Source organism: Panthera pardus, unplaced genomic scaffold (assembly GCF_024362965.1).
Source record: "Panthera pardus isolate Hobbes unplaced genomic scaffold, ASM2436296v1 HiC_scaffold_25, whole genome shotgun sequence".
NCBI lineage: Eukaryota > Metazoa > Chordata > Mammalia > Carnivora > Felidae > Panthera > Panthera pardus.
In genome coordinates this window covers 81,273,073-81,294,177 of record NW_026526821.1, presented here as the reverse complement: position 1 = coordinate 81,294,177, position 21,105 = coordinate 81,273,073, and positions in this window count along the sequence as shown.

The following is a 21,105-nucleotide window of genomic DNA, read 5'->3' as shown; positions in this document are numbered from 1 at the left end:
AGTGATGTCTGTTTCTCCAACTCCTGGTGCTGGATGTGGATCCATCTTGATCTGAATTTGAATTATAGTCATTGTAGCCCATCTTTTTACATTTCTTCTTTTTGAAGAAGAATGTTGAATGTTAGATGAATTAATGCCAAGTCTTTCCTTCAAGGGACTTTAAGTTCAATAAGAAAGGTAAGATGTACCAAAAGATCAGTAATTCCAGACGAGAAGTAAGAAGTCCTAAAAAAATAGAGATAAAAAGCTAGGGAGTCTCAAGGATGGCAGTTTCTTCCTCCTGGAAAGAGAAGGATCAAAGTTGGCTGTAGGGGGAAAGTGCCCTCCTCGATTAACAGCCCCATCCAGGTGCAAACTATTCATGAATTTGCTTCAAAATAATACATAAAGGAGTGAGTAGATAGGCAAGCAGATGAAATAAGACCTGTGAGTTAATCTGTGGAAGCTCAGTGATGGGATACACAGAACTTCACCACCACTTCTGCATGTGTTTGAAATTCCACATTAGAAAAGGTTAAAAGTGGGGCACCTGGGTGGCTCAGTAGGTTAAGCGTCTGACTTTGGCTCAGGTCACGATCTCACAGTTCGTGGGCTCGAGCCCCATATTGGGCTCTGTGCTGACAGCTCAGAGCCTGGAGACTGCTTCGGATTCTGTGTCTCCCTCTCACTCTGACCCTCCCCTGCTCACACTCTGTCTCTCTCTATCCCTCAAAATAAATAAACTTTAAAAAAGTTTTTTTAAAAAAAGGTTAAAAATGGGGGCACCTGGGTGGCTCAGTAAGTTGAGCATCAGGTCATGATCTCACAGTTTGTGGGTTTGAGATCCGCATCGGGCTCTGTGCTGACAGCCCAGAGCCTGCTTCAGATTCTGTGTCTTCCTCTTTCTCTGCCCCTCCCCCACTCATTCTCTCTCTCTCTCTCTCTCTCTCTCTCTCTCTCTCTCTCAAAAATAAATAAACATTAAAACCATTTAAAAAAAAAGGTTAAAAGTATTCACCATATCATTTTCTTAGGTAATAAACTACATGTAAATGGCTACAAATGATAATATAATGATTTGGGCCTGGAGGACTGACTGGACAGATAGGCCATTGATGATCAATGGTGAAAGAAGCAGAATTCTCCTCCCTAACCACTACTATTCCCCGCCTCTCCTTTCACACACAGAAGACTGTGCAACAAGAATTCCTTCATGTAAAACTCTAGGTCAGAAAGAGTAAGCATAGGGTAATAACTCAGGGAATGCCCTGGTACCAATGCCTACCTCTGGAGAGAGAATGAATACATGTCCTGATGAAAATAGTCAGTGTGGGTTTTATAGAAAATCGAAAATCCAATCAGTGAAGCTCAGGGGCTCCACGATATCTGCAGACTTGAATTTTGAGGTAGTATTCCATCCCTCTAATCACTCATGAAGATCTTACATGTAGGCTCAGGGAGGTATATGTGTCAATATTTGTAGGTGAGATAAAAACATTCAATACTGCATTGACCCAAGAGTTCTTCATGGCTCTATATAGCACATGTCCCCAGAATGTTCCATAGGTGTGTTATGCAGGGATTTCTGTTAATTAAGTGCAATATAATTTTGATAGAGTCATGCCCCTAGCCTAATTCAGCTGCAGGCACATCAGGTAAATGGTGGGGGGTGGAGGGGGGTGGGGGGAGGATAGAGCTCAGCCACCTGGCAGCATTCAGTAAAATTGGACAGATTTATTATAAAACATGGCACTGGGGGAAGTGGTAGATACAATCTTATACTCTTCTGAGGATGACAGAATGTATTTTTCTTGGCCATTCTGCCTGGATATTTTACCAGCATCAGGATGTTTTGAAGAGGCTTTGCCACCCTGACTCCAAACCCCAAATTAAAATTACAGCAAGTAAAATTAGAGAGTGTCACATGCTACTTTAATTCTGTGCTGCCACACTTTAGTGGCTTCTCATTTAAGAGTACATAATTATTTTCAAATTATCATTTATCATTTCACGGTTAAATTAGATTATCAACTAGAACTTTTAGGGAGATTGGAATTCTACATGCAAACTAGATTCTTCTGATCACTATTTATGCTCCTTTTGGTTAACTTTATTTCCTGAACCTTCAGATCATGTATTTCACAGATAACCATCCTAGGGCACTGGGAAGTATTTTAATGGGAGAGATCAGTACTGTTTCATATGGCATATTTGCAAAAGACATAGTTTGTCTATATGAGAGACATAGTATTCAGTGGCGGTTTAGGTTTCCAAGGATATTAAAATATTTCTTTAAGGAAATGTAATTCACGTGACTTCTAACTTCTTTATTGTACCCAGGTGTGTGCATGAGTGTTTTTGTGTGTGTTTTCTACACCTCATGTTAAGAGAAAAGTTCTTCAAAGTGTCTCTGACTTTATGCAAGGAGACAAAATGACTTGGAAACTCCCTGGATATCCTCTGACCAATGGTTGTACTTGCAGTTTTGACGGCTTTAATGCTTCTGTAACACCAAGTTCCTGATATTCTTCTTCTTCTTTCTAAAGAGAAACGGGGATTTTATTTACACATGTTGATATGATAATTTTCTAAATGTGTTTCTGCCAACCCTGCTTGATCTCTGTAGTGTCAACTGATAAAATCTATCCCTTTCATAGAGCCAAGCAGCTTTCAGATCCCAGGTTAGCGGTCACTTCCTTGGGGAAAATCAGAAGACTTTAAAGAGGTTGAAAAGCCTGGATTTCCTCAGAGAAATTGCCCACGTGGGATAATCTTACAACCTTCATGTTTTCCTAATTCCTACCAGCCGTGTGATTATTTGCTTGGTGTTCATCTATTCCATAAGACACTATAAACTCCATGAGGGTAGGGTTTGGGTTAGTTTTGTTCACCATTATGTTCCTAATGCCTGAAACAAATAAGGTGCTCAAACAATATTCATTGAATTAATGAATGTAAATAGATAGATAGATAGATAGATAGATGAATGAAGTAAAGAAATTGCTCAAAAAGACTTTATCTGTAACACTTTAGAATAGCACTGTCCATTAAATAGCCATTAGCTACACATACATTATTTAAATTTAACCTTAAATTAATTAAAATTAATAAAGTTAAGAATCTTGTTCCTCACTTGCACTAGCCACATTTCCAACACTCAATAGTCACACACATCTAGTGGCTATTGGATAGCACAGATTATATTTGACAGTGCAGATTACAGAGCATTTCCATCATTGTAGAAAGTTTTATTGGACAGCACAGCTTAAGTAATTCCGAAATCCCAGTCAAAGGAGAGTATTACTCTTCCAGGCTCGATCAGCTCATTATTGTCACTGCTATTGTTAATACTAACTGGGTGACTTAAACCCCTTTCCTATAAAAAATGTTCTCCATTTGATGATTGAGCAGAATCTTCATCTCTTTTTCTTCCAAATCATCAATAAATCATTTGGCTGCTTTGATTTATAAGAGTCCAAGCACCTGTAGTTCTATCTACGTTCCCGAGTATTCGAAAGAGTCCTTGAAATTGAGAAAACCTACTGTTCTAAAAGTGCATTTATGACACAGGCTGGGCCTCTGTGTGCTATACTGGGAATAAAAATGGGAAAGATATAATGTGTTCTAGAAGTCATCATTAGTGTACGAGGGATTTGGATTTGTATTAATTTATTTAATTATGTTAAGTGTATGATTGCACACATTCTGAAATTGTAATTATGCATTAAATTTGTATAGCCTTCCAAATGAATAGCATTCAATATGTTTACTGAGGTTTTTTTTGTTTCAACAATTAAGCATTTTTAAAAATATAAGACCATAGTTATAGTCATCTTATTCCATTCACTACAAGCAAATATTTTATCTCCGAGAGCAGAGACTAGAAAGCTGCCAGGGGGTAGGAGAACAAAACTGTGACATTGATACTTAATTAAAAGTAATGATTTGATTTAAATACTCATATAAGCAAAAGCATCTTTAGTGGTGATACAACTGCTAGAAAAAGGTAAGAGAGTGGTGAAGATGATATGATGCTCAGATTCAGGCACACAAACAGGAAACAGAACACACCAGGAGAAATATTCAGATTTCTAGGAAGCTTTTCGTCTCTTGTAATAAAAAAACAGGTTCTGGAGCACCTGGGTGGCTCAGTCGGTTTAGCAGCCGACTTCAGCTCAGGTCACGATCTTGGGGTTCATGAGTTCAAGCCCCGGGTCGGGCTCTGTGCTGACAGCTTGGAGCCTGGAACCTGCTTCAGATTCTGTGTCTCCCTCTCCCCCAGCCCCTCCCCTACTCAAGCTCTGTCTCTCTTTCTCTCCCTTTCTCTGTCTCTCTCAAAAATAGATAAAAAAACATTTAAAATTTTTGAAAGAAAAACAGGTTTGGTCTCCTTTTAGCAAGCTAGACTATATATAGTCCCATTTTTCTTCATATCTCTATAAAAAAGTTGTCCTCTAGTAAATACTATGGTTACCATAACTGCATCCATATTTTACATTATATTGATCAGAAACCTGTCCATCTATATCAGAAAATACCCAAACCAGTTTTGGAACCAGATACTTTTTACTGCACCATCATTATCACATCCCAGGTTTCAGGGACAGTTAATAAATGCAATGAATACTAGCACTATTTTTGACAGGCAACAACCCCAATGCCAAACATGCTTGTCAACATATCTAAAACACTATCATTTACCATATTCTGATAGCTTCAAATTTTCATTCCACAGGTGTTCCAAACCATAGGAAATCAAATATCACCCTGAGAGTACACTTTAAAACTTCAAGCCCTGCAAACTGAAAAGTACACAAATAACTTTTGTTTTTCCAAGTGCCTTTGCAGGGATTGCACCTATCAAGTGCCTACCTACAAACAGCCTTGGATTTTCTACTTCGCTCTTAGCCTTTATGTCTCCGGATTTTTTGTTTACCAAATGCACATCACACTTGGCAAAGGTGAAATTGTATGGTTCCACCACTGGGCTTTTAAGCAACTCAGATGTTATTTCTTAGAAGATAAACCTAGGGGTTGTCAGAATGCCACACAGCAAGTTTATCGATAAAGAACTTTAAAGAAAAAGTTCGAAGGTGAGAGGCCAGATGAGTAGAAAAAAGAATTGAGAGGATTCATGTCCCTCATCTCTGCTAATTTCCCTGTGGAAATCCAAGACCAGCTAACCCCTTTGAAATCTGTCCTCTGAGAGACTGTTACTTTGCAGGAGTTAGACTCTCCATGCCTTCTACGTGGACTCTCCATGCCTTCTCCATGCCTTCTTCTATAAGGGATATAATAATTGATGAGTGGCATAAGGCTAGGTGACAGATAAGGAGGGATGAGTGGGAACTGTGATAAACCCCATCTGAAAACATTTAAAAATTTTAAAAAGTATTTAAAAGATAGCCCAAGCCCATTGAGTACAATCTGTGGAGTTGCAAATTTGAAGTTTCTGCTCGAGCTTAGGGCAGAAGCCAGAGTTACTGGCTGGTGTAATTTAAGGGACTTTGCATGCCAATAAAAGTCACAAGGCCATGCTTTTAAAAGGGCCAGAGAGTCCAATTAGAACAAGTTTTTCAAGTTTTAGGTTGTAAAATTATATCTAATTATCAACTAACTTTAACCTTTCTTCAACTTTTCTCTATCTCCCAAATCCCTCAGCCTTCTGTTGGCTTGATCACAAAGGTGCTTTGCCCAACACTGCCACATACTAACCAATCCTTTCTGACCACTGGTGTTGTCCGCATCACGGAGAGATTTAGAATTTGCTCCAGTTTTGTGTGAGATGATAACAACAAAAACGGACTTCTGAGATCCTTTGCAGGTTTTGAAGGTGCTGTGTGCCTGAAGATGATCCTCCTACACATGGTACTCCCACTTTTAATGGGAACAGAGTATTTAAAATGGTTGGGCTTACATTATACCACTGCAAATAAACAGGTACCGTGTTCAAATCCGTACCCACCGTGTGATGTGGGCCAAGTAAATTATCTTTCTACTTCAATTTCCTCAACTTTTAATGTAAATGATGATGGTATCTAGCTCATAGGGTTGTCGTAAGCATCATATGTGTTGACGCATATAAAGCTACAGTGCATGTTACCTAGTGAGTACTCAGTAAATAATATCTATTTTATTGTAACACTTCTCACGTCATTTACTAATTATCCTGATGATGATACAACGCCAATGACAGTGAGAAATTTGGTAATAGTGCTTAGGTACAATTTGGATTCAACATAAGAGGAAATGGTTTGAAAACAAAGGAGAATTTATTGGGGGCTCACTAAGTGTCAGACACTGTGATAAGTGCTTTCTTTACATGTATTAGGTCTCATCTACTTTTTACAACATCTCCACAAGTTACGAACTGTTAATAACTGCATTTTGAAAATGACTCATAGGGTGATTTGTACTGCAAAAACCTAGTTAAATTAGACCTAGGTTCCCCAGAAGCTGCTTCCCTGTACGGTTCTCAGTTTGATTTGGCCAAAAGTGAAATTCACATTAGATTTGGAATGCAGAAATAAAGCAGCAGCCATTGCTTAAGGTCATCATGGTTAGATGCAGCAGGGTCAGATGTAGAGCCGGTAGGTTCTCTTCCACTCCACATCCTGCTCTTCTGAGGACCTCTGGCCGTGTTGATGAAACACAGATACCTGCATGCAAAGCTTCTGAGGCAACAGCTCCCCATGGATTTCTTCACAGCTCCCTATTCACAGGCCCATTCTGGCAGTTGGTCACGCCTGTCATCTCAGAGGGACTGGTGGGTGACCCCTCTGATCTTCCATCTCCCCCTTCAGACCTTCACTTCTGCAGTGCCTCTCACACTAGTGGTTCTGTTTCCCTAATCAAACCTTGACTGATATACAAGGTAGTAGCATTGGGGCAAGATTAAGTAGCTCACCCAGGGTCACTAGGTGCATGATGGAGCTAGAACGGGAAGACTTAATTTGTTTCTAAAGCCCATGTTCTTAATAACCACTATGCATCATTGCCTTGAAGGAAGGAAAAGGAAGAGAAGAAAGAGGCTAGACTTGAAGAATATAAATGAGGAGGGAAAGAACAGAGGTAACATGGCTAGAAGGAAGCAGGGAGGAAATGATAAGAACTATGGTAAGCAATGGGGTGAGGGGAGGAAAGTGCAGAGGAAAAACAGATAAAAGGGGACAGGATAGTGGCATTCCCAGCTCTACTTGGTCTGCCAATACGTCCCCTTCAGCACAAAGGGGGAATTTTAAGCATAGCTAATATATGCTGGAGGATTGCAGAATGCTGGTGCTCAGCTGTGAAGGAAGCAAATGTCCTTGTGGTTTTATTCTTCTATTAGGAACTGAATCTAAAATGTCATAAAGGTTTTATTTTTAACAGAGGACCTAATAATTTCTCACGTTATTCACCCTTTTCTTTAGCCATTGCTAATTAATTTTTTACAATCTCACAAGAGTCATTGGTAAATATCAACTTGTAAGCCAGCAACCTTTGTTACAGACTCTGTCCATGAGTTGAGAAATCAACTATTTTTATGCAACAGAACAATGATGAATAATTTAATTACAGATCATCATGTTCAACTGGGGTGATAATTTAACTATGTGATATTTAACATGAGGGATGTGGCAAACTCTGCACAGAATTCGAAAATAGAGGTGTGAAATATCATTTTCCCTTGTGACTACTTGGTTTACCCCAGATATTTACTATGTTTAATATTACAGCTGCCAAGGAGGCACAGAAATTAATTTAAAATCTTGTTGGGCTTTATTTTCTACTTTGAAGCACCTAAGCCTTTAAAAATATCCTGTTCAGGGTACAGAAAGTGCTCTTCGAGTGTCCTGGTGTGCATAGAGGCGAGAGGACATTATGCCTGACTTTGAGGACAAATCGTCTCATCCCCACAATCATCCCGAATGATTGCCCATGCATTGCTCCTGACTTGCATTTTAAGCATTGGTCAGCATGCTTTTGGCAAGATGGTGCCAGGAGAACAGGTTTTATGAGAGCACAGTGATAAAAGATGTGACAACCTTGCCCTAAAACCATCCCTTCTCTCCTTTGGACCTTGATATCATAGTCTCCAGTCAAAGGAACAGGCTATACAGGAACAAGGGGACGCCAAGCATGCTTTTACAACCAGTTGCTCTCTTCCTGCCCCCAAGTGAGCTTTAGAAGGGCAGGCTTGACTCAACATATTTTTTTAAATCCGGTTATTTAAAAAAAAATTTTTAATGTTTTATTATTTATTTTTGAAAGAAAGACAGACTGTGAGCAGGGGAGGGGCAGAGAGAGAGACACAGAATGCAAAGCAGTTCAGGCTCCGAGCTGTCAGCACAGAGCCTGAAGCTGGGCTCAAACTCACAAGCTGTGAGATCATGACCTGAGCTGAAGTCGGACGCTTAACCGACTGAGCCACCCAAGCGCCCCTAAATCCAGTTATTTTAAAAGACTAATTCTCTCCTGAATTCATTTCACTGAATTTTGGTGAATTTTGCCTCTTAAGAGACTACCACAACCTCAGAATGGCATCAGAAGGCAAATTTCCATATGTTATTTATATAGTATGCATTATTATAAAAATTAATAGTTAGTAATTATCTTTTAATTATCATTACACTAAATAATTGTTCGTTATTTGCTATTGCTGTGAAAAGAATGGGCAATGTTAGTCCACTGGAGCTTCTGAGGCAGGGCCTGGAAAACCACCTTAACCCTTTAAGCCCATCCCTTTAGCAGCCACATATAACTGGGCACATGGAGTCCCATCACCTTCAGCCTTTGTCCTGTACCTTTTCGTATACCCGTCTCACACCTCTTTTCTCTACTAGTTTTCAGCCTTCCCAGATTTTAGCATCCTGGGTTACTCTCTTGTCTACAGCCTCAGGCATGATGCTGTTTACCACTTCCCTCGTGCTAACCTCTGCTTCTCCCTCTGTTCACAATTTGGATACCCAGTGATACCATGGGTTCCTACTCCTCCCCACAGACTCTCCCAGGTAGCAAGTTCCCGGTTGACCCAGCACCAAGGGGACGTGAACACAAAGGTAGAAAGCAGAGAGACATGGTATTCCCTTAACTCTGGGGCAACTATTAACAGCTCACTCCAGTCCCTGTGTTATGACTCTGGGGGATAGTGTGGCCATTGTAGTGTCAACATTATACTTGCACTAAGGTTTCCTCTACCTGAACTCTGTAACACTGGCAGGGCAGTGGGGAGTGGTGGACAGAAAATATGGAGGGATTGCAAAGCAGGGAGGTGGACATTCAACAAACAAGTGTGTTTGCATTGCCTGGGCTTATGAGCAGTAAGGTGTTCTCATACCATGGAGGCAGCACCCAAAAAAGAGCTCCACTACTCAATCATAGCCTTCAATTGGACTTTTTTTTTTTTTTTTTTTTTTTTGCCTAAATCAAGTTGTCCTCTGCTTCCACAGTTGGTTTTGGTCAACTGACATTCTGAGCTTTGGCCTCATGTCCCTGGCAATAGTTTGAGCTGTACCTCTTGAGTTAGGGTTAGATGGTGATCCTCTATTACAAATACTGATTTGCCTTCTCAGGAACACTTCAAACATGCTTTGTAGAATACATGTATTTTGTAGCCCAGCAATAGCAATAATCTCTACACGCACCCCTGTATGGGACTCTGGCCCTCAGCATAGCCCAGTTTGCTCCAGTCCCCAAGAAAGGAGTTTGAACAACTTTAGAGAAAGCATAGTAAGGGAGAGAGGGAAGGAGTTACTAACATTTACTAAGCCCTGTTACAAGCTAAGTATTCTCCTAGACATTTTGTTCATAGTATCATGAACATAGTATCATTTTTTTTCATAGTATTTCATGATCCGTTAAAAAGTAAATTCCATAAGATCAGAAAACTTTGCTGTTGTACCTCCAGTGCCCAGAACAATACCAGGCTGATAGAAAATGTTCAGGAAATATTTGTTGAGCATACGTAGCACTCAGATTTTGGCTTCTAAATGCCATTCCCTAATAAAAGGAACCAGGACTCTTTGGAGAGATGGTTGATTTTAGAACTAGAGCAGGGAAAATACAAGATAAGCCCAGAACATCTTACAGTCCCAGAAAACAAAGAAGTGCTAAAAAAAACAAAAAAAAAACAAAAAAAAAAAAACAAAAAAAAAAACAGAACAAAACAAATAACAAATAACAAAAACAAAAGGATCAGAGTATGTCAAAGGGGGCACAGGAACCAACCTGAAAGTTTGGACAAAGCTGGAGCATTTTGAACAAAATAAATAACATCGCATTAGATTATTACCTAAAATATAAACTATACATTAGTCCATACTAATATAAATGAATGAATAAGATTAAGTAATTAAGAAGAAGAAACAATTCTTCCTTACAAAAGAACTCCAAATATTATGTATGGATATTGCCCTCCAGGAGGCAGAGCTCAATCCCCTACTCCACACTCCCATCTTGACTTGCTCCAACCTATGGCCAGCCTGGTTCCCAGAGTTCACCACTCTAGCTAGGCATTTACAGCTTATAATGACCTTGTCACAGTAGGTGTCCCAAGTTAAGATAACCTTAATAACTATTTGCCTGTTTAATATAATCAAGTCAAATTCTGCCTCTAATATATGCAATTTATATTAAAGCATTTGAGTATTTTGTACAGTTATCCAAGGGCTCAGAAAATATTTTCTTTTGTGTCTTAGGGTTTGAATAATAACTTATACTTATTGAAGTCATATGTGTGGGCATATATGTTCATTACTATAAGCCTGTAATTTGTATTTTCACAAATAAGGAAATTGAGAGTCAGCGAGGTTAAATGACTTTCCCACACAACTAGTGAGTGGTAAAGCCAAAATTTAAATTTATTCTGATTCCTATGCCTATATTTTTCCCACTGTGCCATGCTGCCTAACCAAAAAAACTCTAAAAGTTCTATAGATACAGTATTCCATATGCAAAGCACTATGAAAACAGGTACAGCTAAAATTATGTCTCCCAATTTTGTTTCAGATTCTACATGTGTGCTGAGCTTATTGTTTCTTGCCTGACAATTTACTTTCTATACTTGCCTGACAGAGAAGGTAACAGATGTAGTGTGAGAGCAAAAGAAAAACAAAATGTGTCCTGATGCCAAAGTCAAAATTAACTCTAACAAGAGGGAAAAGTTGAAGGAAGAAATTTTCTTTCTCTCTCTCTCTCTCTCTTTTTTTTTTTTTTTTTTTTTTTTAGAGAAAGAAAGCATGAGCAGGGGAGGGGCAGAGAGAGAGGGAGAGAGAGAATCCCAAGTATCTCCATGCCCAGTGCCTCCCAGCTCCACACCCATCACAGGGCTTCATCTCATGACCATGAAGTCCTGATCTGAGCCAAAATCAAGAGTCAACATGCTTAACCAACTGACCCATCCAACTGAGCTTCCCGGAAATTTTCTTTTTGATAGAGTTTAGTTTGAATCATCCATGCTTTGTAACATTTTACAAGTCATGGAGGATTTTGGGACTCTATCTTATTTTTGTCTTTCATTGTTTCTTTAAAGGAAAGGGTTGCACAATTTTAAAGAATATATAGTTTAATGCTTCTCAATTATTTGCTTACAGTGACTTTCTTTCCCTACCAGGTTCTATGATCCGTGGAGACCACCATGTCTTAATCATCTTTTTAATCCCCACTGCCTAACAAAAAGTAGGGACTCTCAAAATAACGATTGAGTGAATGAATAAATGAATAAAAGAACAGCAAACAAATTATTATCAAGTCAATAACAGTCCAAAGGAGGATGGGGCATTTATGGATGAAGCCTTTTCTCTCTCAACCAGAGAGTTCTTTCCAGTCCCCTATCAATCCTTTTGATAGGACAGATTTTCTTTCCTGAAAGCTACAGGGAGCTTAAAAATATTCAAATTCAGTTAACACCCACAGAGAACCTGCTATGTGTCAAGACAGTTCACGTCCAATAGTCTATGTAAAACATCTAATAAACCTGTAGCTATTATTATCCCCATTTTTCAGATGAGGATGCTTAGGCTCAAAAAAGTTAAATGCTTTTCCCAGGGTCTCACAACTAATCAGGGGCAAGATTGGAAGCTGAACCCAGTCCCAATTAAATTTCAGCACTCACTCCATTCCCCTGCCGTTTCTCCACAGTGAACCAACCCAATGCCACATTTTGGTAGAATTTATGGCACACCTTTTTCATAGCTTAACATCCCTGAAATAGAAATGCATTTTATAAATGATAGCCTTTTAAATTACTTGAAATGTGGTCATGGTTTCTCAAAAAATATTAAATTCACCATCCTTATCCTGTATCATTACCTCTGACTAAAAGTTAGTATTGGAGACTTCTGCTTGTAGTGTCCAAAGAAAGCTGGAAGAACCTAACTGCAATAATTTAAAGAGCTGTAGGAAGACAGATCTGATCAAAAAACTTTTCTGCATTGTTTTTATTTTGTCACTTAACTATCAGAAATTTTTAGCTGACTTAATAGCAGTTTAATTGCTAACGTCCTCTTAACCTCAACTGAGATCCCCTCAGAGGCCATGAGGGTTTTGATTGGGAGTGGAATGGAGGCCAGTGAGGGAGTTAACACCATTTGAGAGGGTAGTGGAATGCTGTGGGAAGATAAGAAGGTTCCTCCAGGGAACATGAAACAAAAGGGTCAGGTTAAGGAGTAAAGTTTAAAATGAAACATTTTCAGAAGGTGAACACACTCCAAATAGAGACAACCATACATTAATAAGAATATTTGTAAGAAACTGGTAGGTAGGGTGCCTGGGCGGCTCAGTACTTAAGGATCTGACTCTCTTGGTTTTGACTCAGGTCATCATCTCACGGTTCGTGAGTTGGATCCCCACACTGGGCTCCATGCTGCTGGTGCAGAGCCTGCTTGGGACTCTCTCTCTCTCCCTCTCTCTCTGTCCCTCCCCTGCTCTCTTTCTCTGTCAAAATAAATAAATTAACTCAAAAAAAGGAAAAAAAAGAAACTATGGCAGGTAAGATGGTGGTATTAAGAGCAAAGGGAAACTCTTATTTCACATTTTTTAATAAGTTAACCAAATGCTCAGGGTGAAGTGAAATAGTTCCTAATTTTTATTTTGATGTCAAAACTGATTTTAAATCACTGATTATTACACTGCTCGAAAACAACTGTTGCCTTTTGTGCCTATCATCAACCAAAAAGACACTCTCAAAATTGAATATGTCGTTCTTGATCAAAGATATCTAAGAAGCCAGAAATTTCCTGCATTTGACCTAGGGTCATTGGGTCTACTTTTTCTGTCTCATCTAGAAAGACTTGTCAGCTCAACAAAAATTTTGTCCTGACCCAGAAGTCACAGGTCAAATTTTCAGGTCAAGATCAAGGCATTTGTGCAACCAGTTCAATGCCCTGTGGGCACAGCAATGGAGTAACATCCTCTCACTGGCCTGAAGGATCTGTATCCTAGTTTACTAAGCAAGACAAAATGGTACCTACCATATCTACAGCACCTATCTAACAGGACTCCAACCCACAGTTCCTGCTGGTGGGTAGGGAGGAGAAGAGACCTCAAGCTTTTCTTTAAGCATGGGTGGCCATGTTTTTTATCTCATGACCCAACCTCGTGGCTGTTGCTACCTGGACCAGGGGAGGCCTTTCTAATTCAAGGAAAGCCTATTTGTAGACTACCTAGCAGCCTATGTAGTCTGGATTGAGAGCGCTTTCTGATGGCGGTCTAACTTGGGACAATCGAGTTCTATCTCTTTGAAAGATAAATGATTTGGGGATGCAGAGATGCAATGATACAGAGAAAGACAACTGGCAGTTGGAATTGGGAGAAGACAGACACAGAAAAGGGCATATTGAAAGGGAAAAGCTAAGTTACTTTAGTGGTAGAATAGTAGAGTAGATGTGGGCAAAAAGCATCATGAACAACCTTCCAGTTCTATTTTCTGAGACAGCTGGCTGTAGTTCTTTTTCCTGAGATGTTTTTTTATTCATATTTATCCTGAGCTCTCCTGAACCCCAGTGCATTCGTCAGAAATGGTTAAGTTTTAACTAAATGGTTAAGGTAACACGTAACATGAATACCTCAGCAGTTTAACACAGTGAAAGGTTATTTCACTTTTTGCAGAACTCGCTCCAGATGTAAAAGACTGTTCAGGGCACATGTTCTTCAGAATTCCAGATTTCTAGCTGAGACCTGACCACTGACTCAAATACTTCTCCCTACATGTGATGTAGCCCTTCTATTCCCAGTAATTGGCTGGAGCTTATCACATCATCCAGTTAATGACAAGGAAACTGTGAAATGTGATTTTCCAAGTACTGGGAAAAAGAAAACTGGAAATATGAGTGAATCAGGTACCTAAATATGGGATACCTTGCTACCATACCTTTAACCTTTACTTGGCACTTTATGTTAATCATTTTAGCCCTTCCTATGCTTCACTGAAACCCATCAGGTGGTGTTACATTCATGTTATTTAACTCACCTTTGACTCACTGTCAGACACACCTAGCCATAGCTCTCTTGTCACTAGCACATTTGATGTCTCACAATAAATGTAACAAAACTTGTAGCAAGCAGGCACTTGCATCCTCGAGTAGATGCTTTTAGATGCTTTCAGTAGATGCTTTTTTCCCTTCTAAAATAAGAACAGTAGCAGACTGATGGATTTTTGCCATGTGTCAGAGAAGGCAGGGGAGTCAGGTGAGAAGATAATGAGAGCTACTGAGATCATCTACTACTGTAGATGACCAAACTACTGTAATTTATTTCTTTGTAAATTATTATAGAAAGAATAAGTTCAATCTAAAAAGTAGAAAAGGGGGGTGGCTAAAATTTACTAAGTATCTACTACATGCCATCACTTCATACAGACATTACCTAATTTATTTACCACCAAGCATCTATGGGCTAGATATTACTATTGTCCAGTTGATAAAATTGAGACATGAAGAGGTTATACAATTTGCTCAAAGTCACACAGCTATGATGACTGAGAATTCAATCCAGACTTCTAAATCCAGATCTCCAAATCCATGCTTCTCACTATTTTATGAAGCACAGGCAGCAGCAAACCTCAAATACATCTTGGAAGAGAAAATCCAGATTTTCTGGGGCTTTTCCTAAAGGAAATAAATTTCAGGAAGGATTGAGTTGATTTTAGAAAAGCCCTCAAGGCGTTTGAAGATGGTGATCTCAGGCATTCATTGATTCATTTAATAAATGAGGATAAAAAGGAAGTGAGGATAAAAAGACAAGATCTACAATCGCTGTTCTCAAGTTGCTCACTATACTTAGGCATAGCCCCACAAGTAAACAGACAGTTATGATGATATAGTGGAATAAGAGTTATGATAGAAATAAGCAAGTGATATTGAGGGTCCTACTCAGTGTTGCTTCTTAGTTCCCTGTGAAACAGACTCTAAGATGGAAATTTGTGCACAGAAGGCTTGATTTCTGGATCAAGACCTATAAGGGAAATGAAAGAAACTGAACTGGACAGAAGAAGTTGGACTGTGGTGCAGTCACAACAAAGTCCTCGGCCTTTTCATGGGATGATTATAGGGCTAGGGTGGCCTGCAGTGCTGTCCCAATTGGAGCAGTGGGACCAAGGCTTTATACTTCTGTTTCAACTAGTCATTGCATATGGGCTGCCCTTAGGAAGGAGGGCATGACCTTAAGCAAGTGCCTCTCTTCAACCAAGGTCAATCTCCAAAATGAAACTTAGCTGAGATCTGTTACCAATGCTCTCAACAGTTAGGGGAATGAATGTTCCAGTCTTAAGGCGGTAGAGGAATCCAAGCAGCACACCCCTCAATCCACCACACCCACTTTCAGGGAAGGTTTTCTGGAGAAGATGGCCCTGGAGCTGAGTCCTAAAGGACAAGTTAGCCAGGAGTGCAGCATGTATGAAGATTGGGCAGCCTGAGGAGAATACATTCGGGACAGTTTATCATGCTTAAACAAGTAATGCATAAGAGAAAGTAGTGAGTGCTGAGGTTTAGATGTAGAGGCCAGATCCTGCAGAGCACAGCATGCGATGTAAAGAGTTTGAACTTCTCCCTAAAGGCAGTGGGAAGGCATTCAAAACTTTTATTCAGGGGGTGATATAATCAGATTGGCTTTGTGGGAAAATCATTCTGACAACAGGTGGAGAATATATTATATGGGGATGAAACTGAAGCAAGGGAAGCAGATTCATTAGGAAGCTACGACAGTGGTCCCAGAGAGAATAATAATACTTGAATTGACCAGTAACAGTAGCAGTGAGAAGAGATAAAAGTGGATATTAAGGATATTGCAGAGATATTAAGTGGGCAAAACTGAGAAAATGTTAAGAAGTCAGTTAAATGTTGCAGATAGGGAAAATTTTTAAGTCAAGCCTGGTTCTATTTACTGTTGATGTTAAACTAGAGGGAAATACAGTAAGTTCAGTTTTAAACATTTTTCCTGTGGAGCATTCACATGTTCCTACATACATTTGCCCTCCTCTGGAGCTCAGGAGAGAAATGTAGGTTGATTATAAAGGGTCACAGTCCACTGGATGGTAATAGAGATCACGGGAATGGATGAGATCACCCAAAACACATGTTCTAAGATGTACGTAGACACAGAAGAAAAGCAGTATTTAAGGTAAAGAGGAGCAACCAAAGAAGTGCTAGGAATGTAGGAAGAAAACCAGGATAGAGGGATGTCCTGGAGGTGAAAAGAGGGGAGAATACTAAGAAGTTCCAAGTGCAGGGGTACTTGGGTGGCTCAGTGGGTTGAGTGTCTCTCTCTTGATCTCAGCTCAGGTCTTTTGTTTTTAATTTTATTTCTTTATTTGGGGGGGTGGGGCAGTGAAAAAAGAAAGAATCCCAAGCGGGCTCTGTGCTGACAGCACAGAGCCCAATGCCAGGTTCGATCATTACCAACTGTGAGATCACGACCTGAGCCAAAATCAAGAGTCAGACTTAACCAATTGAGCCACCCAGGAGTTCCTCTCAGTTCAGGTCTTTATCTCAGTGTCATGAGTTCAAGCTCCATGGTGGGCTCCATTGCTGGGTATGAAGCCTACTTAACTGAAATTAAAATAAATAAAATAAAAATAGTAAGTCCAAGTGCAGTGAAATGCCACTGAAAGATTTAAAAAAGATAATTTTCCACAATATTGACTAAGTTGGGGGTCACTGGTAACCTTGGCAAGGAACACTTCAATGACATGGAAAAGACAGGGTCAGAATGAAGATAATAAAGGAAACATGAATGACCTTGAGGACATTGTGCTAAATGAAATGTCAGCCACCAAAGCATGAACATTGTATGATTGCTCTTATATGAGGTATACAGAGTTGTCAAACTCATAGAGACAGAAAGTAGAATGGTTGTTACCAGGGGCTGGGATGGGGGAGGAGAGGAGGAAAAGAGAATTAGTGTTTAACAGGTATGGTTTCAGTTTGAGAAGATGAGAAAAGTTCTGGAGATGGATAGTGGTGATGGCTGCATAACAATGTGAACTTAATGTTGAGGAGCTGTGCACTTGAAAGTTAAGATGTCAAGTTTTATGTATATTTTACTAAAAGGAAAAGAAAAAAGAGACAGTCAAGGATTGAATGAGAGATGAGAAAATGTAGGGACGACTGAAGGTAGCCCTTTCTCAAGAAGGTTGGATGGGAAGAGAAGGGGAGAGAGAAGGTAATAGATAAAGGAGGGTGTATGGTCCTGGGGGCATTTTTGGGAGAGAGCCAGTAGAGGGGCTCTCTGGAGACACCAGAGGTGTCCTCAGAGAGAAGTGCTGCTGCAAGCTGAGATGGAGTGATGGTAAAATAGGGGCCGTGAGAGCAGTACCTGAATATCATTCTGGTGAACACTGAGAAAGGTAGAATAACATAGCAGAAGAATCAATTTGACCATGAAGGATGAAAAAAGGTTTTCCTCTGCCCAGGTGATGAACTTAAATTGAACCATCAATGCTCTCTTCAAGTTTAAAAGTCAACATCTATTTCATTTGGCTGTTTTGAGCTGCTAATAGTGGCCACATACATCATTTATAGATTAAATTGGTAAATCACATAATATAGTGTACTGTATACAATGTACAGACACAATGATAATACTGATATAGGTAAGTTTTTATTTTCCAATTACCTATTGAGTGTTTTATTCAGTAAAGGGCAAAAACACTTATGAATGGAGCTCACTAAAATATCAAAAAAGAGTATTGTCTAAATTTTCAGGAAGAGTATTATTGTCTGAAAGTTACAATCTTAAATATTTCCCTATTTAATTAAATTTGAAAATACTGTATGTTTTCATAGTATGTTATTTTAAATACCTATAAGAAAAATATAGTCAAGTCACGGGTTCCCTTGAGTCATAAGGAAAAAAATAGTAACGTAAAAGCAACTTATTTTCTCCAGACTAAAAAAAAAAAAAAAAAAAAAAAAAAAGAGGGGTCTCTTTAGAAGGACCACATTTAATGCATATATTTTTAGTCTGTCTAAATGGTCTATGCAAATTATTATCATACACATCAGAAATAATTCTTAAACATTGCACTGTATTTGTTTCTGTCTAGACATAAATGTTTATAAATTACAAAGATAAGAATCTTTGATATATCTATTCATGAACATACACATACACTCACAAATGCTTGTGGAAGATCTGGCTATTGGCCATGATCATGTGAATTTGCATCATTTCTTAGTATTATAAAGACACAGCACCAGGAAACAAAATACAAACAGAAATGCTCTCTCATTTCCAGTCCTCTGACATGAAATGAGTTTTGGGCTTTCTGTGGCAGCTTTTAGATCTAATCTATATGAATATGTAGATGATTGTAAGAGATCTCCTACTTGGTACATGTGTATGAACTTGTCATTAAAAAATACTTTTGGAGTCATCAGACGAATCGGTAATAATGACACTAATATACAGCTTTCTGGGAGACTATATGCATTAATCTCAGAAAAAGCAAATTTTAAATCTTTATTTGATAAGTAAGAAGTATGTCATAACTATCACAAAAGATATGTAACATAAGTATGACGCAAAAACAAGTATGTCTCAGAAGCCACCAGTATCACGCCCATTGTGTGTGCCTGGGCATTAGAATATTGAGGATACAACACATTAAAAATGAGAGATCATATTGTCCCCTGAGGTCCGGAACATGTGAACCAATTAAAAGTTGTAAACAGAAAAAGGAAAGGAAATTAAAAGATTCGTCTTTTCTGAGATGTCACGCAGTTGGAGAGAAGGTTCCCTTTCAACATTTTCTTTTAATAAGCAAGGGATAAGTACATCCTGTCTTTACACTGCTGGTGCTAGAATGCTTCCTTTCCTTTAAAGGGGAAGAAAACAGGACATTGTGTTCTTTCAGTGAGTCTACTATCCGAGCCTCCTCTAGGTGTGCAAAGTACTATTCTAGGCCAATTGCTCAGTTGTTGCTTCGACAAGGCCTGTCATACTGATTCAATATTTAAATGACTGCTTAGAAAATAAAATAAGTGTTTTTAAAAGGAGAAATATATTCTCCTACATGGTTGAAATGCTGTCCTGATAATAAACGGACTCTTTCCAACTTACAGACTAATCAGTATATATGTGCTCTTTGCAACCTTAAACTGGAAGAAAGAATTTTCAGAGTGTCTCTGGAATAAGTAAGCTTCATAAATAGATGTCTCCGTGTTGTTATAAACTTATATCAAATTTCACAAAATTTCTGAAGCCCATTAGAAGACCTATTCACAATTAGTTACACTTTATTAATTAGATGCTCTAAGTCTTTAATGAGTGTGGGACCCACCTGTAGAAAATCTCTGAAGTTCCTAAGTATCCTTTAGAAACAAAGTCAAAGTAAGATTTTTCTTAAAATATTAGACCATTACTCTCCAGGGTGTCCAAACACTTTGAAACAAAAATCAAAATGAATGGTCTAATGTGGTTTTTAAATGGATTATTAAAATTGGATCTGTCTTAGAAAATCTTAAAAAAAGCAGTTATAGTACACAGACTCCATCCACCATGTATTTGCCCAGGAAGAAAATATTTTCCTTCCTCTTATACTTTAAATTACATCCATTTCTTTGATTTTTCTAATTCCCCACAATTAACAAAAGGGCTTAAAACTAACTTTATGCATAATTATGTTTTTGTCATTGATGTAAAGCACCACTTCTGAGTGAATACATATATAGGTCTAAATTAAGTAATTATCTCCCACACAAAGTTTTCTTGTAACCCAAGTAAAATGTTAAAGCTATTCAGTAACAAATGGTATTTTTTGTTTGTTTGAATGTTGTCTACGATCATTAACCAATTGAAAGCTTCTTAATACCTATTTTTAAATTATTAAAAATTTTCATTAAAAACACATCAAACACCTAAACAGAACATGGAGCTTTAAAACAACATACAAGTCAACAAAAGTAATGTGCAGTAGATGAAAACATTATTTTCTTATATTTCTGGGAATCCTCTTCATAATTTTTTTTTCAAATGTTCCCATGAATAGGTTGGAGAGGGAAATTTTTTAATTAGTATTTGAATTATCTTAAAGAGGCTAGATAAGCATTGTTGGCTCATTTTTTAAAAGGTAGTAATCAAATGTATTACTTTCAAATTACATTTAATGTAGTAGCTCTTTTGCCTTTTTGTAGCACAGAGGGCACACTATGGATCATGATTATCAGTATGAGACCAATCATCAATATAGCACTACAGATGGGGAAAGTATAGGAAATAGAGTTCAACACTACATGTAAGACAGACCATAAATATTGCTCTTTAAAGTAAACCCTTGGTTTACTTGGTGCTGACTACCTGAATTTTAAGTTCAGAGGTCTTTGAAGAACGTGGTATCCTTTTTGTCTCACAGAAGTATAGAATGAGGAGAAATCCAATTATTTTACTTTTCTAATAGCTTGAATTCCTAATAAATTATAATTTCTTATTACTTGTAGAAACATATTTTAGATACTCTATGATTCAGTATTAACACATAATCTAAGTTGGTATTAAAGTGTTGGCACTGTTTTTATTGGGCCCTATGATACAAAATTTTCTTAACCTTTATTTTAATATGCCTATTTGTACTGTTTCCCAAAATAGGAAACTTGGTTTGTCTGTTATCATTAGAAAAGAGGTATTCCACATAGGAGAATTTTCCAGATACTT